The sequence below is a fragment of the Prenolepis imparis genome, unplaced genomic scaffold (assembly GCF_030444845.1).
Source record: "Prenolepis imparis isolate NDT839.2.m4 unplaced genomic scaffold, iyPreImpa1.0 SCAF_7, whole genome shotgun sequence".
In the NCBI taxonomy this organism is placed as follows: Eukaryota; Metazoa; Arthropoda; class Insecta; order Hymenoptera; family Formicidae; genus Prenolepis; species Prenolepis imparis.
The window spans coordinates 15197986-15225140 of NW_028141165.1; the positions used below are offsets into that span (position 1 = coordinate 15197986).

At 32.0% G+C, this 27155-nt stretch overlaps 1 protein-coding gene across 4 annotated transcripts in view; it reads left to right on the forward strand.

Moving 5' to 3' along the window:
* The first annotated feature begins 1782 nt into the window (after positions 1 to 1782).
* Positions 1783 to 27155, forward strand: part of LOC145938062 (inactive dipeptidyl peptidase 10) — a 98496-nt gene continuing 73123 nt past the window's right edge. For 3 of the 4 annotated variants that reach the window (XM_083041403.1, XM_083041405.1, XM_083041408.1), the window contains exon 1: positions 1783 to 2491. The gene's annotated coding sequence lies outside the window, so the exon portion shown is untranslated. Of the gene's footprint in view, positions 2759 to 27155 lie in introns of all 4 variants that reach the window. The other variant, XM_083041404.1, reaches the window with a different exon arrangement.

The window sequence follows — 27155 nt, forward strand, 5'->3', positions numbered from 1 at the left end:
ATTCAAAATTATTTAATAGTGAAACAAATGATAAAAGCAAAGATAATGAGCAAGAAAGGAAGGAAGGAAGGAAAAGGGTAAGAAGGGGATGAATAGCGGTGCCCGATTTGATTGAGGATCGTGCATACGTTTTATGCTGAAAGATGGTGCGACTGCATGAAGGACGGTAGAGTATTCGTCGACGTGTTCTTGAGGCTTTTCAATTTTCAAGTGAATGCAATTCGCGGTCAGGTGAAAAACCGGACAATATTATTTTCGCGTTTGTGGCTCGTAGGTTTTACGTTTAATTAATTCGTTAAAGTCCGCGCGAAAATACGCTCTCTAACATTACCGCCGGAACTTTCGCATAATGCGGGATTTTTCCGCGCCAGTTCTAATTACAGCATGTTTCTTCAATAAAATTATGTTACATATAATATAAGAGTATTTCTGTGCGATATTATTACGATATTATTATAAATTAATAATTAATAATCTATCATTTTTCTTTTAAGATACACATGCATATCTACATTATCATATTCATACACCTGAGTTTTGACTATCTTCTTATAAATTATCTCTCTTTTTATTATCCCATCCGCGAATAATGTATTCTTTTTAGAACGTATATGCATAAATGTTCGAGTATTTTTATTTTGTTTAATTCGGGAACGTGTCGAAAGCTTTCCCATCCGACAGAATGAAAAAAAGATGCACCCTCTAACGATACAGGGTTGACTTTCGTGGAACGCGACAGATGTGAAGAACGCGAGATCGCTGCGCTAGTGCAAGAATGGAGGGGAGTGCACTAAAGGGTGAACGAAAGGGATGAAACTCAGAATGTGGGGACACGGATGGGAGAGGGATGGAAGATCCTGGAAGGAAGAGAGGTGGAATCGTACATAGTTAGTGGGAGTCGATGGAAGGTGAAAGGGAAGGACGGAAAGCGTGAAGGAAGGGATGAAGAGATATCCAAGTTGAGGAAGGATGTACGAAAAGCAGCAGAGATGAAGAGAGAGATGGGATGGTTAGGGAAGAAAGGATATATTTGATAGAAGGAAAGAGAGCAATATTCAAGAAATCTGACGAAAAGGGGATAAACGATACGAGAGAGAAAGCGAAAGAGAAACACAGTAGCTGAAGAGCGATGTAGACATCAGTTGAGAGAAAGTGAGAGGAAGAATCGGTAGAAGCAGAAAGAGATGGTATACGCGAAAATGGTGGGGCTGAAGATATGAGACAGAGTTTTTGGCAGACGACAGAAGAGGAATAGAAATAGGAGAAGAGGAGAAATTGAGCGTAAAAGAGAGAGAAAGGAAGGGAAAAAGGGGTGGAAAGGGGAATGAGAGATCCGGAGAAAGGCGAGAAAATTAGAAACATAGTCAATGGCAGGAAAGAAATCGCGCGTGAAATAGAAAGGGATGAATTTAGCAGAGGAAAAGAGAAAAGAGGGTGACACACACACACATACACATATAGAGAGCAAAAAAACATAAGATAAATTTTCGGAAACTATGATAGAGCATATGAGCATAAACTTTAAAAGAGAAAGAGAGCGTACAAGGAAAGAGAAAGAAACAAACATGGTCCTCCAAATTTATCCACCATGGCACGCGTACGCGCGATCGCGAGAGAAAGAGCGCGCGAGCGACGAAGCAAGGAGGGGAGGGTTGGTTCGCGGCGGGGGTGGAAGAGCCGTTACAGAGAGACGGGAAGCCAGAGAGAGAGAGAATCGGAGGCAAGAACGAGACCGAACGAGAGAGCGAGGAAGAGGGAGTACCAGGAGGCCGAGGCTGCGGCGTAGCCTCAGTGTCGGCGCAGTGGCCGGGCCATCGTGTCCTGCCTGTGCCCAGGTCTCCGTGTTCTCCTCTCCCCGTTTCTGATCCTGTCGACAGTCATACGGACTCTGCACGGTATATCGTCGTCGTTGTCATTGTCGCCGTCATCATCATCATTACACCTCTTCCAATCTTGAGGCCCTTATCCGTAGTATCCATCTGCTTCTTTCTCTCTTTCTCTCTCTTTTTTCATCCCTCTTTCTTTCTCTCTATCTCTATCTCTCTCTTTCTTCCCCTTTCTCGGTCTTCGCTCTCTTCTTCGAGTCGGGAATCGAACGAATCGCGGACGAACGTCCGATGAGAGCCGGCGCGTCGCGACGTGGTGCGACATCCGGTAAAATCTTCCCGAAAGACGCGGCTTGACTTCCTGGCGCGGGAGAGTGTTGGTAGAATTATTCGCGTTACGAACGCGGATTGCGCGGGGTGCGCGGCTACAAGGTATCAGGTATCGCCAGTAAAGGTGTGATAGTGGAACGGTACAAGTTGCTCGGAATTAGTCACGAACACCACAGGAGGACATCCTTTACCGGGCAACAGCGGCCAGCAGGATCGAGGTGAAGAGGTGGGAGCCATGCCGCCCGGGCGAGCTTCCCTCGAGGCAGCCAGCAGGATCGTTCAGCTACCGTTTCCCTATTCTTCGAGGCTGCCTGCTCGTGTTCGCTTTTGTTGAGGTAAGAAGCCCAAATAGGACTTTGCCCAAGATCCTTGGACTCTGACACGGGGGATGGAAATATGATTACGCGAGGATTGACGCGGTGGTAGAAATTCAAGCAGTGGTTCTCTTTGAGAGTTTGAGTACGTGACTTTTTTCGAATAAAACACAGGTCAAACTGCCTGAGTGGAATAAGTACTCGCAATAAAGTATCAAGTCCCTGCGTACATATCAAGGATTCGATAAATATTGTGAATATGGTTTGGAATGGCGTCTCTCCTAAACCGTAAGTAGCTTGAGAAGATTTCTTATAATATAAATCTTTTTCGGTTATAACGTTTATCAACGAGATCATTTGAGATTTTCTTTAGGAATATAAAAAAAAACTTTTATTTACGTCCTCTTGTGAATAAAAACAGTTTTTATTTATCCCTCGATAACGTAAATATTTATAGCAAACATTGATATCTCTCCTAGCGAGAATTTGCGTTAAATTGCAAGGCAGTTCTTCGAGAAGTCTATCCTTCGTTTTTTTTTCATAGAAAGAAAATAAATATGAATCCTTTGACCAGACTTGTGAATTTTACGCAATTTTAATTTATTAGTTATTTTATAAATTTGTAACTATATCTTCATAATTAATGAGCTTCGTTGATCTTTAGTTGTGATTACTCGTGAGAGAACTCGTGAGTTTTCAAGCAACAGATTCCGCACGGCTGCTGATTAGAAGATGCTCCCTTTGCCGTAAGAAAAGTCAAGAGGATTACTTTGAAACTTATAGTCCCAACATCGCTTCTCAGAAATCATTTGATGAATTACATTCTCCCAAGATATTTCTATCCGATTACATAAAATTGTAAAGTCGATAGATTCGTCAAATCCCTTTCTGTAAGATACTATTACGTAATTTTCAAAAAACTACAAGCCAATTTAATTTTACGTTTTTATAGTCGTTGCTAATTTCTTTGTAATGTTGAATTATGCCAATGGTTCGGTTAGGTTATATGTAATTGTATATTTTTTCGTGCGTATAACGAATATTGATGAGTGTGTCGCTCATTTAATCCTGAACTATCGACTTCTTGTTGCTAGTTTGTAGGTTCATAATGCTGCTATTCGATTATCTTTTTATAAATTATGATAGAAAGAAGGTTCTAATGTACTAATGTAGATTGAAGAAAATGGATTAATAAGAACCAGTCAGAATTGAAACGCAATGACTTTGTGTGTACTTATTCTTCATTTGTTCAGAACGTTTTGGTCCCTTTTTTGGAGCATCTCCAGCTTACAAGTGTACAGAATGGTGTAAAGAACAACAGTGACCATTATCTTTTTAAATACCATTTTCTGGCAAAAATATTCAATGGTTTAATTTCTGACTCGCACCTATTCGCATGAAATTACACGAGAATTGTCGATGAGAAAAGTCGGTCTTGTTAGTCTTTAATTTCATAGGAATTTAAATTCATAGAAAATTACTAAAAAAGATCTTCATAAAAAAAAATCCTCAGCAGTCTATTCTCTAAAGAATCTATGGGAAAAAGAACAGTATATTTATCTTTTAATTCTTCGCAGAAGTTTGCGGAAAATTACTAAAAGATCTCACTTAAAAAGATCCTCAGCAGTCTCCTCTTTAAACAAGTTGGAAGAAATAATAAGAGTACATTCATTTTTTAATTTCTAAAGAGACATTGATGTGAACCTGGTGTATGACTCTAGAGAAAATGAAAGTTTCTAAAGTAATAATTTGCTTCTACAATATGTTGACTGTATCTACTTATGTACTATTCTTTATTTAGGTATCTCAAAACGTAAAAAACATATAAGATAGTTAAAACATAGCTTGATTACAAAATATTTCAATTTTATATCTTCTGAAAGAAGACTGTCCAGATTCGTAACTCTTTTTATTTCACTTGTGCATTTTTCGAAGCTCATACAAATACTTTTAAAATCTGTCAAAAGAGCAGCTTGGTCATTCTTTAAAATATCCTACGTTGAAATAATACTCCAAAGAGCATCGATTGCATTCATTTATCTTTTATTATGTATTTTTTTCGCTTTAATTGTCTCTTACAAGATGTGAAACGAGAAAATTTTCGATTAATTTTAAATAGCGTTGAAAAATGCTGTATAATTTCGCCCCCTTTTTGCGGCGCTGTCATGCAAGCTTATGCATCTCGACACGATGCTTTTACAGCGACGAGCGCCGCATTAATTACTGGAAATCCAAGCATGAATCACGATGTAGCGTACACAATACGTGCGGACACGAATGTCAACCGTTCTGTTATTACCGTATGCTCTAGGAATTTTGGCTGGTACACCACTGGCTTTCTCGATGTCGATGAATTTTCGTCGATAGGGTAGATGCGCGTGTATTACGAGTGTGTTCGTACATACAGTCATACACCATTGGAATCGTGAAAAATTTGACCGTGTAACCATTACAACTTGGACCAACACATAACACATTTTAGGGAACAAAATAAAAAATTCGTAAAATATACTTTTTTTTTCCTCTATTCGGATTCCTATTCGTTTGGGGATTTATTTCACCATTACAAGGAAGACATTTTTTTTTAAAGGAATATATGATAAGAAAAAATCTTTTTTCTCTCTCTTTATTTATATATATGTATATACATATATGTATATGTACATGTATGTAAGATGAATAATTAAAATATGATAAAAAAGGGTTAATCTTATTTTTAACATTAAAATAGGATTTTCCTATATCATTTCTCTTTGTTTGTTATCTATCGCTTGTTATCTATCGCTCTAAGATTTTCCAGTTTGATAGCCGGGATAAATCTTATAGATTCACGAGTGTATACATATGTGTAATATTTGTCGAGATAAAACTAAAATTTAAGACTGTTTACAAGATAAAAAAGATTTGATAGTCTCGTAACACGACTCCCAAGAGATCGCATTGATAGGCATGTTATATTTTTTTTATTATCCATTTAAAACAATACAAAATAGAATGAAAGTGTCATAAAACCTCATCGGCTGTTTGCAATTTAAAAGAACAAAAGATGGAATTGTGATTATTGTTGTCACAAGATATTTATATATCGTCAATTTTGTATTAAATTTTATTTCACTTTCTCTTTTCTTTCATGTATGGGATGTATGGGAGATACAGAAGTACTAATGATATTCATTTTATAGAAAATCTGTACATCTTATAGAAAATCGCTATAGTTTAATTTTCTAACTTTCAGCTGTTTCCAAAAAGCGTTGACACAATCGAATGCTCAGTAATCAGAGAAAAAGCCAGAGTTTCAACAAATTATTATTATTTTCTTCTAAACGGTTTAGTGAATGTTAATATAATTTTGCAACATTGTTCCTTAAAGTTCCAATTATTATACATGTAAAAAAATTTGAAATACATGGTATCATTTTTTCGATATTTTTAACGTAATATAATTGATCATAGTAACGAATTGTCATAAGATTATAATATGTAAAACTAGCGGAAATTTAAATTGCAATAACTTTTAAATGAGTTAGTGAAGTAAATCCAAATTTCGACAGTAGCTTTAGTATCAAAATGGAAACGATCTATATAATTTTTATGAATTTTGTACCGTTTTTAGATATTTCCCATATATCCCAATATTTTAATATATAATTTTATTTTTAAAACTTCATTTTTTCTTTTACAATGGAAGTGAATTAAATTGCATGCGTTCCAATTTATTGACATTTACATAAAAATATGAATGCAAATTTTGTTAATTCTTAGCGAGAGTATCAAGTTATCACGAGTAGTAGTTCGCTAATTACATCATCGCATGATGTACGTATGTAATTAAACTATTTGATTCTCTCTAAATTATAGCGGCGCCTTACGTTGGAAATTTCCAGTTAATCGAGTGACACGAGTTTTCAACTTCAGTAACCGCGCGTGTGGTTGACAAAGTTACTTTCGTATCGGACATCGAATCGGAATGTCGGATTCCTGTCGAGCCATAATTTCTCTCGGCGGCACGCTAATTTCCTTCAACAAAATCGTTTTCGCTAATACGGCCGTTTCGAACATACAGACGGTCTTTTCTGGTCTACACATTAATTTCCTGTTATAAAAAAATTTCCTGACTTTTAATTTTGCTTTGAGAATAACGTAAAAATAAGTGTTTTTTTATTGTTTTTATCTCGGAATAATTTCTTGTTTATCATACAAAAACGTGAATTTCTTAAACAAAACAAATAAATAAATCAAATTGAATAAATAAATAAACGAAAGAACGATCATATATCTCTGACATTACATGTTACAAAAATATTTCGGAGACTAGAAAGGTTAATTTCGAACGCGTTTTTGTGCAGATGACGATTTAGGACGCTATACACATGCTCACTCTGACAATAAATAGAAATATCAAGAATAAGGAAAAGTCTTTAATTTCAATATAGTAAGTCAATATATATTCGATTTAGCAATTTAACTGAATTAATTTCTATTTTTTATCACGAAGTGGGCCAATGGGTCAAATTAAAATTTGAGGATAAATGCATGCGAATGCACCAAGAGATATAAATTCTGATCTTATCGAGCGAACAAGACCGAGAGTTTTTCTTTTACTAATTTTAAATTCTCCGCGGAATATGGAATTCCTACGGTGAAATCGTGGTGAATTAGAACGCTCCATCCGGGAATACCTAACAAAGTACGCGTATTTTCGCCGCGAAATCCGCAAACAACAATAAATCGTCATCACGGAATCACGGTCCGGTAAAACATATATGATATTAATTCGATTAAATTCTTCCACTTTAGAATTAAGAATTGATAAAACAGTAAGATACAAAATCAGTATTGTGCTTAGATTATTTTAAAATTAACTAGATAAAGATGAGATAAAAATATGTAAATTTATTTTAGATAAGATGAAGATGATTTCATTTTAAATATATCTAGATAAAAAATAACATTATATGGCGTTTCATCTAGATAACTTCCAGATAATATTATTTTAATATTATTTTTATAATATTTTTAAGACCGTTTATGTAAATACAGTTATAAAAAAAATGTAAATTATAAAAGGGATATAAAAATATGTGATTATATTTTTATTTATAAGTTTTCATCGCTTACTGTTTTAGTTTTACTTTTGTATTTTTATGTGTTATGATCATAACTAAATTATATGAATATTATTCTAGATAATTTAGTAAAAATAATACTTTTTTTCATCTAAGATGCAGATAATAGATAATACATATTTTTATTATCTATAAAGATAAAATGACGCCACAAAATTTCATCTAGATGATCATCTATATAATTTTATTTAGATAACAGCAAACATTATACAAGATAGATCATAAACAGATATAATATAATTAAGAATTTTGTCACAATTGTAGTATGCTTAGAAATGTTATTTTCTAACTTTGTTTGTTTTTTTAACTTAATGTAACCTTAATATGACTTTTTATTTTATTCTCGTATTTGATATAATTTTTAAGAGCTCAAGAATGTCGCATTCTAGTCTAACTTCTGTAGTTTCCCATTTTATTATGATTATGATTATGATTATTAATATTATCAGTGCGGTTTCGGTATCCGATATCGGATATGGAGCCGGGATTTCAGCAACAGAGCTCTCGATAACGGGGGAAACGGATATTTCCGGATCTTCGAGCAGGGACGATATAGAGATATAAGTTAAGGGATGAGAAAATAATAATCCAATCAGATGGTCAAATAAAGCCCTGCCTCTTGAAAATCACCAACAGCAATCATCCACGTCCTATTAATCTACGCGGGAGCATAATGCCGTTTAATTATCGATGATTTATTGCAAAATGACGCGACATACCACGCATACTGGTGATCTTCTCGTTCAAATATGTACGTAAAATACGTAAACTACGTAAAATACTCATGACGTGCATCATTATCGTCGATTACACTTTTTCACGCTCGAAAGTCAGATATTTGAAACAATTCTTTTTTAATTGACGATAAAATATCGACGTCTAAAACTTTATACGTCGTTTATAACGATGATCACAAAATGTCAGGCCTTATTCTTCTAGTAAGAGATTAGCGTCCCCGCTTATCATTTATCTGGATTATTATTTTATAAGTTTTATAAGACAATCACGATGTATTTTATATCGGTATTTTTTTCACGCAATAATCTCCCTTCATTCTTACATTGTAATTCAACTGTCAAAACACAGCTGTGCATATCGCAACGCATTTTATTAAATCACTAGAATTTATGGTGCGCGTATTAAAAGGAATTAATTTTAATTCCATTATTTTGTTGAAAATATAAAATTGTCAGAAATGTGCGCTGTCACTATTTAAAATGCGATGCGGCATTTTGTCGCAATATCTTTATGCAATGATGCATCTCGTACGCGAGATATAACGCGAAAACTTTTGTTCATTAGTTTGACTCGCAACTGCGATTCGTTCGTGCATATGCGATAAATTTTGCAAAATGGAAATTGAAATTATTTCTGTCTTGTGAGCGAAACATACATTGGATACAATTTTGCGAAATAATTGAGTCTCGCATTTCTCATCGATGATCAAATATAAGTATTTCTTGAACAAGATTAATTAAATTAATTGCGTTAACCTGCATTGCGAACGGATAAAACACCGTTAAATATTTCAATTTTTTAATATCTCGATATATTCTTGTGTACATGCAATTAAAATAAATAAAAACCAAAGAATATGTGCGAATGTACATACACACTGAAAAAATAATTTTTTTGACTGCAACCAAAATATTTAGTACACACATTTTGGTTGGCGGTATAAAATATTTTACTTATACTAACCATATTTATCATAGAGAAAATAAAATTTAAAAATTCATTTAAATTAGCGCAACCAAATTATTTGCTTAATTTTTTTAGTTTTTTTTTATAGACAAATTATTATCTTTACAAAACTTTATTATTAAGTAAATTAAAAAAATTATTATTAAGTACATTTATCTTGAAAAAAAGTGTTTAATTATATTATAATTATATACAATATATATTTATATATGTACATAATATACCATTTGTAAAATTAAAAAGTTGTATACAGGGTGTCCGGTAATAGTCGCATCAACCGTCGTGTGCAGGTAGAGCTAGTTAAACCGAGTAGAAAAGTCCTCTACCATTTTGCGATATTCTCAATAATAAGAGAGATATTAATTAATAAAGATCGGCCAATTCGCGTAACGACGACGAGAAGAGACAGCCCAGTTTTATGTCGTTACTAAGCATGCGGCGAAAAGAAACAGTATAATGTTACACGGTTGCTAAGCGCGCGATGAAGCGGGGAGGAGCGCTTTACAAAAGACAGTAACTCCATACGAGTAGCGCTAACTCTGGACCCCCGAGTGGGCTGTCTCTTCTCGCCGCACGCTTATCATCGCGCGAATTGGCTGATTTTCTTTAATTTATTTCTCTCTTATTATTGAGAATATCGCAAAATGGTAGAGGACTTTTCTACTCGGTTTAACTAGCTCTACCTGCACACGACGGTTGATGCGACTATTACCGGACACCCTGTATATGTATATATATATATATAATATATATGATCGGACGAGAATTGGTGCTGTTGTTGAAGCTGTTTAAGTTGTTTATTATGCTAATTTGAGTAACAATTTTTACAAAACTAACAAACAAGTTTTACATGCATGACTGTTGGCAATATTTTATAATTTAAAATACTTAATACTTATATTAATACTTATATATATATTATATATATGAAATTTGAATATTATTACAAAATATTTTCAAAAATGAGTTTATTATTTGCATATATGTATAATATAATGTATGTGCAAATTAGAATACCTTCATTAAAAAAGTATTATATACAAGTATTTTAAATTATAAAAATATTGCCAACAGTCATACATGTAAAAACTTGTTTATTAGTTTTGTAAACATTGTTACTCAAATTGGTATAATAAACAACTTAAACAGCTTCAACAACAGCACCAGTTCTCGTCCGATCACTGAAGTTAAGCAGCGTTTTGGCATGGTTAATACTTGGATGAGTGACCGCTTGGGAATTATAAAATATTAAAATAAGAAATTATTATCAACTTACACAAACACACACATATATATATATAGTTACTATATACACGTTTTTAAAATGTTTATTTTAGTTGTAAGAACTAAATAGGAACCAAATTTTTTAGTTGGAACAATAAAATATTTGGTTGATCATATATTTACCAAATTATTTGGTACGGTTTACCAAATTTTGGTTATGTCAACAAAATTGTGTTTTCAGTGCATGGGATATTAAGTTTGCTCAAATAAAATCGAGCTTTCGTTCGCAGGAAACGAGCATTCGTGCTTTCCGCCGCGAAAATGATAAGTTAATGCCGTTTTATTAGCATTGCTTTTTTGATATCGATATCGAGTGAATTGCCGGAAATAAGTTAGGAGATAGAGTGCAAGCGTACATAAAATTTTGCATTTTCGTCAAATTTATCGCTAATAAGGAAATACTTTTATCTTTTTATTGTCGTGATATTTATCCTGTTATTATCGACAAATAAACTTATGGATCTGTAAAATTGAATGACTATTACAAAGTACTGTTCGACATTTATATTCACAAATAGAAATGGCTTAATTTCTCGTGTATTCATACTGCATCACAGACGGACAAACTGTATTTTGTTTATCGACACGACGCGACGTAACGCTTAATCAGCGTGATTCTATAAGTGTGCGAATTAATTACGATTTGCATTTGTTGAGTATTTTCTTTCGTACGATTTGTCTGCAGAACATAAACAAATGCGTTCGATTCGAGGCAGATTAAAAGTTTTCGCGAGAAATCCAAGAAGATAAATGGAAATTCGAATTTGCGAGATTCCCGAAAACTCCGAGACCTGGATTTGAGAGCGGATTTCTCAGTCCTCCAAGCCGCTTGCAATTTTACGAAAAAACAAAAAAAGGAAACAAAACAGAGAGAACGACAGCTAACAAAGCGTGCTATCTCAATGTTGCGAAGGAGTTGTTTTGTTTACGGCAGAGACTCTCGTGTTGAATACAGGATGTTCAGGCAATAAATGAATTCTGCCGACGATACGACAGTTTCATCCTGTATATATGAGACCGAACGAGGAATTAATATCCTATCACTTGCATACCCAGTTTCAATGTGTTATCATACGAATACACGAGTTGTTGCGCTCACCGTTTGATCATTTATCATCTTTAAATTCCAATAAGAAGTATATTCATGCGAAACTGAAAGCTTTTAAACTATTGCGATAGAAGGATAAAATGTAATGCGTGTTAAGGAAAAGTATACTAAATTGTATCCCCTAAGGTAAATATTAAAATTGCAATAAAATTATCAAAGAAATGACAACATTTTTTATTTATTTGAAACTGTGGTTCTTTGTCAACGATATACGATGAACATTAACACTTTATCACTGTTTCATATTGTAAATTTAAAATTTTTTAAAGTAGTATTTGGTATGATTTACAATACCGGTTTGCTAATTGTACCATGAGTTTTTAAATCATACCTCTAACAATAAATTTAAAAAATTGTAAGAAAAATAAAGTTTCATTTCCTACAAAAGTTCTCAGTCTACAACAAAACATATCTATAAAAATGTCATATTTATAATCATAAATTCTTTTCAAAAATTTAACAAAAATACTTTTTTCTCACACAATAATATAAATAAGTATTAGCTCAATATAATTATAAAATTTGGTAATATTTTCAGTTGCCCATCTAAATATAAAAAAAAAAAAGTAATGCCTATAAGTAAAAAAATAAATTTAATAAATCGTACCAGTACAATGGGAAAAAGTTAGTGATACGTTTTACCGAACTTTCAAAGCTTTGTCAATTTTGTAAATAAAAAAATCATCTTAAAACATTTTGCCGATTTTTCAACGCTTCCACAGGATTAAATAAGATGAAAAAAATGCTTTAATAATAAGTTAATTGCTTATCTTTCTCAATGTGATAGCTTAGACACAGAGTGCCGAATATTACAAAAAATGTGAAAAAGTATATACTATACATTTTATATATATTATTTTATTATATTTATTACTAAATATTTTTTCAAAACTTTTTCAAAAATGTTGATATTTCGGGATGTTTCTTTCTCCTTTTTATAATAAATACGAAGACCTTATCTTAAATTTAATTAACGTTAAATTCGCCAATCGAGAGTCGACTGTTTTCTTTAACGTAATGTCAGGAAGATCATTTTATCATCATTTTCAAGGATGAGAGATACAATCGGAGACAAAAGTACCAATGCTATCTTATAGAAAATCTATACATCTTATAGAAAATCTATACATCTTATAGAAAATCGCTATAGTTTAATTTTCTAATTTTTAACTGTTTCTAGTATTGACACCAAATGCTCAGTAATCGAAGAGAAAACCAGAATTTCAACAAATTATTATTATTTCTAAACGGTTTAATGAATGTTAATGTAATTTTGCTTCTTAAAGTTGCAATTATACATGTAAAAAATTAGAAATACATAGTACCATTTTTTCGATATTTTTAACGTAATATAATCGATTATAGTAATGAATTTTCATAAGATTATATGTGAAACTAGTAGAAATTTAAATTGCAATAACTTTGAAATGAGTTAGTAAATTAAATCCAAATTTTAACAACAGCTTTAGTATCAAAGTGGAAACGATCTATATAATTTTTATGAATTGTATCATTTTTAGATATCTCTCATACATCCTTAAGAAATACAGTAGAGGCAAGGGGTGTCTCACTCACCAAAAATTTGTACATGTATTGCGAATTATCGGGAATTCGAAGTAATTCCATATAATGCGCCGTGTAATTATAAGTAATGCGACGGAATTACGTGTAATACTAAACAATATAAAGTAATTCCATGTAATACTATGCAATATAAGATAATATAAAGTAATTCTATGTAATGCTAAAGTAATTCCATGTAATTCTAAAGTAATTCAATATGTTTGTTTATAATTTTTTGTTTTACAAATACAGTAAGTAATATATAGAGTATCTTGCAGTTTTTTCCAATTAAATATTCCTCTTTATTTACTAAAATAAACACTATTTAGAAGTTTTGCAAAATGTCAGAATATTATAGAATATGTAATAACATTTTATAAAATTTTAAGTATCGTTTCTGATTTCATCGAAAATAATATCAACTCTTTTCAAATAAAATACAATATATTCAAATGTTAGTACTAAAACTTTAATTTAGTAAAGAAAAATGCAATTAAAATGGAGAAAGATATTAAGAGAAATAAATTTATAAGATATTATTATTAATTATGTAATCGATATACATATTATGCAAAAAATTCAAAATTAATATTTTTTATCATACAAATATTTTTTTAGTTGAAACACCCAAATTAAGATATCCCTATATGTATAATATTTAATATATAACAAGACGTTTCCGATTATAAATAAAAATAAATGAAAAAAAATTATTTTAAACTGACTAAAAAATTCAAAAATTTTTAAAAAGTCAACTAAAAACATTTTTAATAAAAATTTATTTATATGTTTATATTAAATTTTTATTTCTTTTATACGAATTTAAACACAAAATACAAACTTTTAATACTGATCTGATCAATTATTAATGATTTTATAAATTATAATATTTTGTTATACATATATTTGTATAGAGTTGTGTTTATACATATATATATTTTAGTTAGGTAGCATGTTATATAGGTAGGTCTATATATTAGTTAGCTTATATATTATACATTTTTATTACATAGTTAGTCATTACAGAGTTAGTCATTATATATTTTCTTTAGTTCTTTGTATTTTTTTTCAATTAATTTTTTTTATATAGTCTTCTGTCTCTTCCTCGCGTGATGGAAAAAGAGACGAATAAAAGAAGCGAGAACGCGTACATGTGCACTACTACCGGAGCACTGAGTGCATATGTACGCAGTACATACAAGAATAAACTTTAATTTTACACACATACAAAACTTATTTTATTAAATTAAAAAAATTATTTTTCTGCGATTATTACCCCTATTTATCTGAAATATTAATAAATAATCATAAATTTGACTCTCAAAAAAATTGTAAATCAATGCGAAGTAATACGTAATGCGAAATAATACGACGTAATGCGAAGTAATGCGAAGTAATGCGTAAGTAATTCCAGAAAAAATATACATGTATTGCCACAGTGAGACACCCCTTGAGTAGAGGTACGATTTAACGAATGATACGATTTAGCATACTTTCCCTTGCATTTTATATAGCGAATATCGAATATCGAAAAAAAGAGAATATCGAAAAAAAGAACCAGATTGTGTCTGTGCTCGTGTGTACGTATGATTGTATTCTTGACAAGAGATTCCAGTTTACCACTGTCTCCCCTTGAGCGAAATCGCTCCTCACCGATACCGATCCTTGTTGACACGCTTGCGAGGCGACGATGCGCTTCAATGCCGGAAATCATTTTCTCTGCGGAATAGCGGCAATCTAGAAAGCAACCGCCTGTCCCGATCAATCCGCTCGACAGTTTCATCCTAGTCGTGAAAAGGATTCAGGATGTCCATTCCATATCCTCTTTGACAATCGCTTTTACGCCGTTACATATGTGCGCCTATTTTTTTTTTTCCATCTGCGTTAGGCGATTTTTCGACCGGACGATTATTTTGACACTGTTATATTTTGACAATACCCTCATCAAATCAATAAAACCCAATATAACAATATAACAAGATATTCATGTCAGCGATTATTTTATTATAACGATGTTGAAAATGCAGCATGTTTGGTGCAATTTTCTTGGCAAATTTATAATTATAATACAAGTAACTTCAAAGATCATATTTGGAGATAAAATAATGATATATATAACACATCATACATTAACGTGTTTTATCGAATTGACAGCCTTTACTCGTTGTGACGAAAAAGAATAATTAACGTGACAAAATAATCGTACTTACAGCATCGTTTGAGCAAATTATTGAATAATGCTATTTCTTCACCATACTTGGTTTTAAATTCACGTGATAAGATTTTGGTATTTGCAGTAATTCATAAGTGATTGTCTAAAAGTAGAACTAATTTCGGTATTTATAATTCAGAAAATAAAAGAAAGAAGTGTTTTATGGTTGCATTTTAAGCGAATCTGTGTTGTTGTTGCCTATCTCGGGGAGTATATAGCCGCAAACTAACCAGAGCGATCACAAATCCTATTATACCTCCCTACTTACTCGCATTGTTGTCCGGTTATTTCATTTAATATCTTTTAGAAAATGCTTGAATATTCATTTAATTTAAGTTAAATTAAATCAAGCAATTTACAAAAATAAATATATAATATACAGCATACTATTTTTATTGTTGTATTTGTTATCATAGCAAATTTATATTTTTATAAATTGTCAATTTTGTGTATCAGAAAAAGATTAATCTTTTCTCTAGGTTTTTTATTTTTTTACTTTTATTTTTTATTTATTTTTATTTATTTTATTTTTTTATATTATTTATTTTATACACACATGTATGTATGTGTGTGCAAGACATTATGTGCAAGTGTGTATAAAAGTATGTATAAAAGTAAAAAATAACTTAATTCACCGACATGCGAACTTGTAGTACATTATGTCGCGATTTGTAAAATATAAATATATTCAAATTATATATGTATAAATCAGTACCAAAAATAATGAATATTTCTAAAAATAATTAATCCACGCAATTAAATTTTATTTATTTTTAATTTTTGAAAACTGTTTAAAGTGTTTTTAAAAGACTGTTAATAAAAAACACTGCATAAAAAATTTGAAAAAATTTTTTTAATATAAATTAAAAAAATATATATACGTAAAATTTGTATATAAATAATAAATTTTTCAATCTTTAACACATATTGAAATAAATTTTACATGTATTTATATAAAAATAAAATAAATATTTTAAAAATATTGTTGAGAGAGAGAGAGAAAGAGAAGGAGCATACATTTTATGTGTGCGTTATATTATACAATAATTAAAAATGGACTACTACTACCCACACGATTGGGATAAACAAACTAATTCCATGAGTAAAAAATAACAATTAAAAAAATTATAAATTGCTTACTTCATGTGTATAGTGTAATATATATGTGTGAATATAGGTTATTGCTCTGCCATTGCTTTCTTTCTTGTTTATTATTCGTTGCCCCTTTACAGCCCTCGCACTCATAATTCAAAACACTCGCGAAAACACGGTTTATTATCATCGCGCACGCATTAATCAGCAAAATATCAACTTTCGCGATGACACTTTGCCGATGCTAATTACACGCGACACGCACTTTATAATTTGCGATGGTAGGACGACGCGAAAGTTATATTCGCATGAAACTACAACCCTGCACTCAGCACTCGAAAATCATGCGCGGTCAATGCCTCATCCAACTCGACGATCCTAATCTCTATTGCTAACGCGCGAATAATATACGCTCGTATTTTATTACAACTTTACTGTATTTCGCGTTAAATAAGTGAATAAATATATAAGTTAAAAGAGTAAAGATACAAGTATTTGCGGATTATTTCAAAAAATATTTCAAAAAATATAATTAGATTTACTCACTATTCGCACTGCGATAAGCTATGATGGAATAAATCTCGCGAAATACGCGCTTTTGACAAATTACAACGATGTATTTTAACAGCGAATTTATGTGATACGTGGTTGGAAATTACGGGATTAATAACGACTATAATTAAACGACTTAGTAATTAAACGCGTTGCAACGTCTCTCGACTTGGGGTCGATTTATACTGTACTCGCGATGTTCTGTTAATGAGTCAAAGAATACGAATATGAGGAGCATGAGAATGACATCGATTATTATCGATAAGTCGAATTGATAGTTTATAGTTAATAGTTAATATGCGCGTAAGAAAAAAATATGTATTATTAATAAATAACACTAGTTTACAGCAAAAAATTATTTTAAACTAGACAAGTTTCTTATAGATTTTTGGGTGTTAAAAAACGCGATGCCGCAAACCAAATTTCACTAGCACGTCAGATTTCCAAAATAATTGAAGTTTAATGTGTAAAAAATGGCTTTTTGCGATATTAAAAATTTTTTTGCAAAAAAGGTTAAAGTTATCTAAAAAGTCTTATCAAATATCATGAATATATTATTTATCCCCTATAAAATACATTTTTTTTATTTCTTACTTTCTCAATATCTTATTATACTAAATCAATATCTTACTTTCTAGCCATGTTATAAAAGATTAAAGCTGGGAATTATTTCTCATATGGGGATGCTCCTGAGGAAAAAAGGTTTTTTGAAAAAAAATTATTTTTTCCAAAATTGATTTTACCATTATTTGTCCCCTTTTAGATCATAAAACTTTTGTACGGAACATTTTTTCGAAAATGCATTTCTTTTCGAAAAACTCAAGATGGGCAACTTAAATGAGACATTTTATATATAAATACACATTTAGTGGAATATATCATATTGTGTATGGGTATCGATAGCCCTAAACTATAAATTATGAGTATAATTATATGATTTCATCATCATAGGCGGAATATTTGCTATCTCATTGTCAACAAAACGCTTGTATATTTAAACGCTATATTTAAATCCTTCCTAACATGACTAAAAAGTAAGATATTAATAAAAAAAATGTATTTTGTAGGGGATAACCAATACATTCATGACATCTGATCAGAATTTCCAGATAATATTAACCTTTTTCACACAAAAATTTCAAATATCGCAAAAGAGCCATTTTTTGCATATTAAATCTAAATTATTTCGAAAACTTCATGTGTTGGTGAAAATTGTTTTCAGCATCCAAAAATCCATAAGATACACCTTGTCTGGTTTAAAATAATAAAATAATAATAAAAAAATAATAAAAAAAATATTTTTTTGTAAACTAATGTAATCTTTATGTATACCTTTTCGTTATTGAAAATTGTCATTGGGATATTCTTATATATGTCTCATTTATTGCAGGAATTGATCAATTACGCAGATACTGATAATCGCTAATTATAATAGTCATGGGAAATGATCGTGTATGACAATACTATTTTTCGCGATCGTGTTTTTTTTTAAAAAGAATGCGCTTTACATATAGAGAAGTTCGTGCCGCTTTCTCCCTCGAGTGTCGTCGCGCGATTAACAAAAAGTATGTAAACAACAGCGCGTTATATTACGTATTGTAAAATACAAAAACGCCGGTATTATATCGATTCATTGCTAATGTAAGTTCATAAAATATTTAATATATTACGAAATAAATATAAAAGCTATATCACGGAGCTCCTCAGATCGCCACTCTCCCATTCGACCGTCACCGTGCGAATGAATGACAAGATCAGATCACGGCGGTAAACAACAGCGCCACTGACGTCACGAACTGTGAGCGCCGTGTATTGCATTACTCATAACCAGTGATGTGCGTTTACACGTAAAAAATAATTTTTTATTTTTTACGTAAAAAATAATTTTTTATTTTTTACGTAAAAAACGTAAATTTTTACGTAAAGAATGTAAACATGTAAAATATGTAGAAAATTAGTAAAGAAAGGTTAGGGTTAGGTTAGGTTAGGTTAGGTTATACTCTTGTACTCTTGTCTTATGAGTTATGTTATGAGTCTTCTCTATGTGTCTTCTTTACACCAACTGATTTCTCTCATTATTTTGTCCATAAAAGCATTGAGATATAATCGGAATATTATATATAATATCGGAATATTATATATACGAGTATATATAGGATATTATTAGTTATAATTTTATTATATCAGTTTTCTCCAGCGTATACATGACACTGATTTCAATTATCTTCTCTCCCAGGATGCATAGTTATAGTTTTATCGAGAAAGACACGCACATATGTTAGCGTGTCTCATTGCATAATAAGGTTCGTTTTTCCGCTCGCGCGTTGCAGCTATTAAAATAATGTCGGCCGCTGCGTTTAACGTCGCGTAAGCTTGTCCAAACAACGATGAGCAAGGTCGAAAGAGGAAGTCCTGGGCACATTATTCCGTATTAATCCCGAGTGATTAACATTCATGACGTGAATTAGCTGGTTGTATTGCCGCGCGTATTCACGGACAGACCGACAGACCTGATGTAAACTGCTTCCGACAATGCTTCCGAATAATTAGTAGTCTGCTTGTTTGAACGGCGTCGCGGTACAACGAGAGAAACGACGATGGTTAGGGACGACGTGGCAGAAACGGGAGTTTGGGACTTGTACATGTATCGCTAATTCGATATTTCCCTTAATCCCAAAGTTTCGAGGCGCCTTCGCCCTCGTTCCAGATGCGGACCGCATTGAACAAATGATGCCCAACTGCTATTTGAAAATGTTTCACTTCAAGTTTGATCTTGGGGATTTTTCTCCAATTGTTTTATGTAGCATATGTATGCACTCATGCATCGGATATTAGTTAGTAAAGTCAGCTGGCACAGAATGCAGCAGTATCGATCGTATGCGTGATACTCGCTGCGTTGCAATATTGTGGCAGATTATGAACCCGATTGAACCGACTCGTATGTTTTCGCGAAATCAAATTAAGATTCTATGTCGTTGACAAAACAAATAAGAAAGTATAAGTTAAGAGCTGGAGATACATATGTAAATAAAAAATGCCCCGCACTAATCTTATGTGAAATGGATTTCGGTTAAATCAGCTAGTTTTTTCATATGTTGTAGCTTCCTGCTGAACAAAAGATGCAATGGCCTCAAAGCTACACCGAAAAAAATGTTTTCTTGAAATTCATACTTAATAAGTCCTCTAATAGATATTCTTAATAAATAAGGATATTTCCGTCTTTACGTGATGCTTTTTGGAATATCCTCTTAAATTAAGAATATATTCTTAATTTTTTAGTATATATTCTTGCATGTTAAGAATATCTAATAAGAATATCTCTTTTTAGAGGATTTTCCTCTTAAATTAAGAGGATCCTTTTGGCACCTATATTTTAGTGGAAAATATTATAAAGATAAGGTATATACTTAAGATAAGAATACATTTTTTTCGATGATAAATAACAGACAATTATTGAGTTACAGCTAGTCAAACAGTTTGCAAAGCCCGAGTTTTTCATGTTTAACTGATTGTAAATCAGTAACTGCGTCTATTATTCAGTTTTGAGCCTATTAAATTTTTTGTTCAGTAGATCATAAACTACAATATATGAGAAAATCATTTTATCAGGATTCGATTTCATATAAATTCAAAAATTCTGCACTAATCCTATAAAAATGAATCTTAGTAAAATCTGCTGGTTTTCTCATATGTTGTAGCTTACAACCTGCTGAACAAATAATGTAATAGGCTAACTAAATAATAGACAGTTACTGATTTACAGCCAGTCAAACATGAAAACTCAGATTCTGCGAGTTGTTTGACTGGCTGTAGTTTAGTAACTCTTCATTATTTAACTTTGAGGCTATTACATCTTTTGTTCAGCAGGTCATAAGCTACAACATATAAAAGAAACCAGCTGATTTAACCGAAATCCATTTTACATAAGATTAGTGCGGGGTATTTTGTCTTAAAAATGAAATTAATCAAATACAAAACTGCAGAAATACGAGAACAGCGAGAACACCTTGTTCGAAAAAACATAGAATCATTTCGTTACATAATACAATTTCATAAGGCGTTATCTTTTCGAAATCGTGCAAAGCACGGAATGGCGGAAGCGAGCTGATTTTCCAAGATACTGAGAGGAAATATATCCATGCACAACAATTCCTGACGTAAAGTTACCCGATGAATTCTAAAGTGAATTCTTCGACAGTTTCCGAAAGCTGTTATTAGCATACAGTGTTCGGTCTCTTACGAGATTGGTTGGGGCAGCGGTAGCGCGATGGTTAAAAACACATCTTTTCAGCACCAGAAACAGGGCGCGGTAAAAAGAGGCCTCTCCTATATACGAACATTCATCCCTTTCAAGGGTCTCTCGATGTATATCAAAGCAGGGAACTTTTACGAGGAGAAGGAGAGATTTCGCATAATCTCGTCGAAAGAGCACAGTGATTTATAATGCGGTGCGAAAGAGCGGCATTAATATTTGCATCATATTTTGGCCTCCGAATATCAGGAAACGCTATTTTTTAAATTATTTAATGTAGAAATAATCAGGTTAAAATTTATAGCTCCAAAAACAATATTTCGCTGTAAGTGTATTTTTGCTGTAAATTAATATTTATATTATCTCGAGATAACAACGTGAAGGGCAGAGCCGGATCTAGGGTGTGGCGAACGAGGTACTCGCCTCGGGCGAAAAACGTGAGGGGGCGCAAAAATAACCAATAAATTGAACAATTAAAAAAAAATTTTTTTTAGAAGAATTCGAAAATAATACTAATGTACTATTGCATTCAAAGTCTGTTTAACATATAATGCTTGTATTTTGTGTGTGTAGAGAGAGAGAGGGGGGGGGGGGAGGGGCCAATTACTAATGTTGCCTCAGGTGACAAAATATCCGGCTCTGGTGAAGGGCTACGAGATGTTCAGCTTAATATTAAATATGAAAATATTATCGTGTTTTTATTATTCATGTAATTTTTTTTAATGATTATAGATATACGCGAATTTCTCTTTTAATAAAGTCTTTAGAGAGAGAATCAATTGTGTACATATTTAGTCTAATTTACATACAAATCATTTTTTGGATTAATGCAAAATCGAGATCAAAGCGAGCATCTCTACGATGTATAAAACAGCTGACTCTCTGAAACTCAACATAAACAGAAGTTTAAAGCATCGATAATTACACGGTACTGTAAATTTTAGTCAAAAGTGCAGTCTTTTCACAACGAACGATTCCAACATTTGTATCATTATTGACATACAATGTAATTTTTTAAAAAATATAACTCTCTCATTGTTGATAGTTCTTTGTTATGGAAAATGGGATTGCATTTTCGACGAGAGACTACATTTGGGCTCATTATAAAACGTCGCATCAAAATTCGAAAGCCGAACATCCAAATGAGTGGGTACTCAAGGGAATTAACGTTAAACATTTCCCGTGTGTGGAAGTTATTCGTGTGTTACGACAATATTTATTCCCTTTGCACAAATCTCTGTCCTGGCGCAAAAATATTCGCAATTTTCGATGCAACGGATGCAACGATGAAATATCTCGATGCTGCAAGAGCACCTGTGGCATTCACCGATAACGTCCGAACACAAAGCAAACTCATTAAACTTGCGCAAAGTATCTTCTTTCGTCTTTAACTATTTCTGATTCTGCTCGGAGAGAATCGTTCAGACTCTAACAGTATTATAGCTTTTCATTTCTTACAGCTGTATCGTTCAAAAAAAGTATAAATTTATTGATGATATCTACTATAGCTTCTTTCGAGTACATATATACACACACGTATATAAGGATTAATTTTGAAATTTATTCATATACCTTCCTCACTTGAATATATGTGCAGATACGACCTATAATATATGCAGTCATCCTTTTTGCCTTTTTCTCGTCGTTCTTTTTTACATTAACACTCAGCTTGGGTACCAATTTATAGACAGAACTGCAGTTCTATCCCAAATGTGCTAACCAAAAGTAATAATTGCGACATTCTCGAATATTTTTGCTGCATTTAAAAATTTTTTGGTATAGAAATATTATTACTTTATTGCGAATTGATAGCCTTGGTAAAACAATAATAGATATTAATCTGCGGCAATTGGTTTAGTTGGGTATAATAAATGCCTAAATGAGAAAACACACTAATAGGCTTTTGATATCTTGTGCATTGAATAAACTACCGACATCCTTATTCTAGCGGGCTTTAACTGCGCCTGAGAAACTTTAGTTAGCAAAATACGCCGTCGGCTAAGCCATTACCAGCACGTTAGAAACAATTAAGTTACTCTATTTGGCCGCCGAACTCGACTATCATGAGTTTATATTGTCGGCTCCTCTCGTTCTTCGCCCTCATTAATAGCAGCCTGATTAGAAAGTTCAAAGTAGCGTTCGAGCAAACACGAAAAATCTTATTTCGAATAACTTTACTTTTATCCGAATTTCCATACGAGACTATGTTTTATTTGGCAAATAGGTACGGAAGTGCGATATTAAAATTTACAAAATTATTCCTCCTTTTTCATTATTTATCGATTACATATTCTCTCTATTTAATATTTCATTTCATTATCTTCCATTTCCTTCCCCCTCTCATCCTCTTTCTTCCTTTCTCTTCTCATTATTATATATATGTACTCGTTCGCTTATGTATTCAATGATATTAATTTGATTTTAATAAGGAAATGTTTTTTTTTTGTATTTTTCTATTCTCTTCTATTCTATTATTCTCTATATATTTTTTTAATTATACAAATATCGAACTTCTGTTCCTGCAATAAAATGCGCAAAGTGGCTTTACTGGAGTTGCGAACTGTTTTGCCAAGTTTTGCATTCTCCGCGCTTTAGCTGAGCATTTGCATAAATAAGTAACGATGCAAATATAAAGCCAAGTTTTCGGGCGTCGTGTACTTACGTTAATCTTTAACTGTGGACGCCCTTAAGCTCTTTTCGTGGAAACGATGTCACATGGTGTTATAAACTTGATAATTCTTTACTATAACGCTTATACTTTGACATTATATGACATAAAAATAAAATTACGTAACAATGTGCGCGCGGTTATAGAGTCACCTATATATAATATACCCAGTATTGTGCTTAGATGATTTTCAAATTAGCTAGATAAAGATGAGATGAAAATATGTAAATTTATTTTACAATTAGATAAGATAAAGATGATTTTGTTTTAAATAAATTTTGTTCTAAATATCTAGATAAAAGATAAAATTATATGGCGATTTCTCTAGATAATTTCCAGATAATATTATTTTTAAGACCGCTTATGTAAACACAGTTATAAAAAAATGTAAATTAAAAAAGAGATATACTAAATATATTCATTCTTTTATTTGTAAGTTTTTGTCGCTTACTGCTTAAGTTCTACTACTTATTTAGTATTTTTATGTGTTATGAACTCTAAACCAAATTATCTGAACATTATTCTAGATAATTTAGTAAAGACAACACTTTTTTCATCTAAGGTATAGATATAGATAATACATATTTTTATTATCTATATAAAGATAAGATGACGCCAAAATTTTATCTAGATGATTATCTATATAATTTTATTCAGATAACAACAAACACTGAATATAATTTTTTTTTATTTAGAAACTTAAAATGCGTATGCAAATCGATTTATGACGACCAACGACTTGTAATATGTAAGACTTGTTTTAAACAACCATTAGTTTTGCAAATAGTCATGTGAACAAATTAAATCTGTTCGCCATAAAAAACATAATACCTATAATTTCCTTGTCCTCGTGAAAAGGATTCATTCATGACACGTTTAGCATACATCTAGATTCTTTTACGACGAGAATCGTAATGTTGTAAGTAAGTACGAGGTTATCACGAGTAATAACCGCGCGTTTATGCAACGTAAACCAAGTGCAAGCGATATCAAGCGATAGTAAGTCGTTGAATGTGATGTTACCTCACTTATTCAGAGACAATGGTTGCGACTGTCATCTCTCTGGGTTACGTGTGCGCGAGCTTTTACAATTTAATCAAACCTCGATTAATCCTTCGATCCTTTTGAGGAATCCTCTTAAATTCTCGTTAAATTCATGACGAATTGAAATTTTCGATCATGAAAAGAATGTCCGGTGTATAGGCATGGAGGATCGATACATACCGAAAAAAAGAACCAATTGTAGCGTTAGCCAATAATGCCGAAGGCTACTCGGATCTCCATTCAGACAAGAATCCATTAATCTCTCGCTTCAAGCGAGTCGTTACGTTTTTAATTCGATTCTCCGAGCGTTGGGACCTTTCTTCTACTTGTACCGTGAAAAATATTATTTTGATTTAAATGAAAATAGACGTCTCGGAGGTGAATTAAAACTCACTTTTCTTTTCTTCTTAAGATATTTTCGCGTGTCCCAAAAGAATACGTTAGGTAGAAAATTACGATCCGCGGAGAAGCAATATCGTTTTTTGGAATATCACGCTTGTGAATGGTTTAAATAGGATTCAGCAAGAATCGGTCGTTTGCTTCTGAGGAATCCTCGTGCCGAGTTCACGTTGCTGTAGATGCAAATGCACATTATTCAGTTACTTACACTTCCATTCTCGAAAGGTATGTGAATCCGTATCTATACGCGTTTAATGCAGAAAGCTTGCCGCATTTCCAACGACCTACTCTCTTCTGCTCACTCTGTTAATGCGCGGCAACATGCGCGCGAGTCAAGACAGGCAATGTCAACTGACGAGAAATTCCCTTTAGTCGCACACTGTGCATTCTCCGATTCGATTAATCGCGTTTACCATGAACGCAATTTTGAATTAAATCCAGGAGCAAGTCCTGCAACGATTTCACTAGTTTACCCAAAAAATTTTTTAAAAAATTATTTTAAACCAGACGAGGTGTTTCTTATAGATTTGTGGATGTTAAAATCGATGCCGTCAATTTTCACTAGCACGTCAGGTTTTCGAAATAATTGAGATTTAATATGTAAAAAATGGCTTTTTTGCGATATTTGAGATTTTTTGTAAAAAAGGTTAACGTTATCTAAAAATTTTGCTCGGATGTCATGAATATATTATTCATCCCCTATAAAATGCATTTTTTTTTTACTTTGATATCTTACTTTTTAGTCATGTTAGGAAGGATTTAAATACAGCGTTTTGTTGACACAATGAGATAGCAAATATTCCGCCTATGATGATGAAATCATATAATTATACTCATAATTTGTAGTTTAGAGCTATCGATACACATACACACTGTAACTTATCGTGATAGATTCCACTAAATGTATATTTATATATAGGGTGTCTCATTTTAATTACCACCTTGAATTTTTTGAAACAAATGTATTTTCGAAAAAATGTTCTAGACAAAAATTGTATGATCTAAAGGGGGACAAATAATGGTAAAATCAATTCTGGAAAAAATAATTTTTTTTTGAAAAACCTTTTTTCCTCAGGAGCATCTCCACATGAGAAGTAGTTCCCAGCTTTAATCTTTCATATGGCTAGAAAGTAAGATATTGAAATAAAAAAAAATGCATTTTATAGGGATGAACAATACATACATGATATTTGATCAGATTTTCTAGATAACATTAATCTTTTTTTTTATAAAAAATCTTAAATATTGCAAAAGAGCTATTTTTTACACATTAAATCTCAGTTATTTTGGAAATTTGATGTGCTAGTGAAATTTGGTAATTTGCAGCTTCGTTTGCAGCACCAAAAAATCTATAAGAAACACTCTGTTTGGTTTAAAATAATTTTTGATTTTAAATTAGTGTTTTTGTTGTGCGTATTTGGATTAAATAAGACTCCGTAAGCTGATTATATATCGAGAGCGAATAGTAACTTATTATGGTAAATATATCGATACTTTTTTAAATAAAAATCAAGTCTCGGTGGAACGTCATAGAAAGAATGTTCTTATTAATTTTCAGACATTGTGATTTGGCTGCTAATCATGGAAATCAATGTCTAGAAATTAATGAGAATATTTTTTTCTATTCAGCGGGAAACTTTGGGAAATACTGATAATCACCAATCACCAATAATTTTGCTAA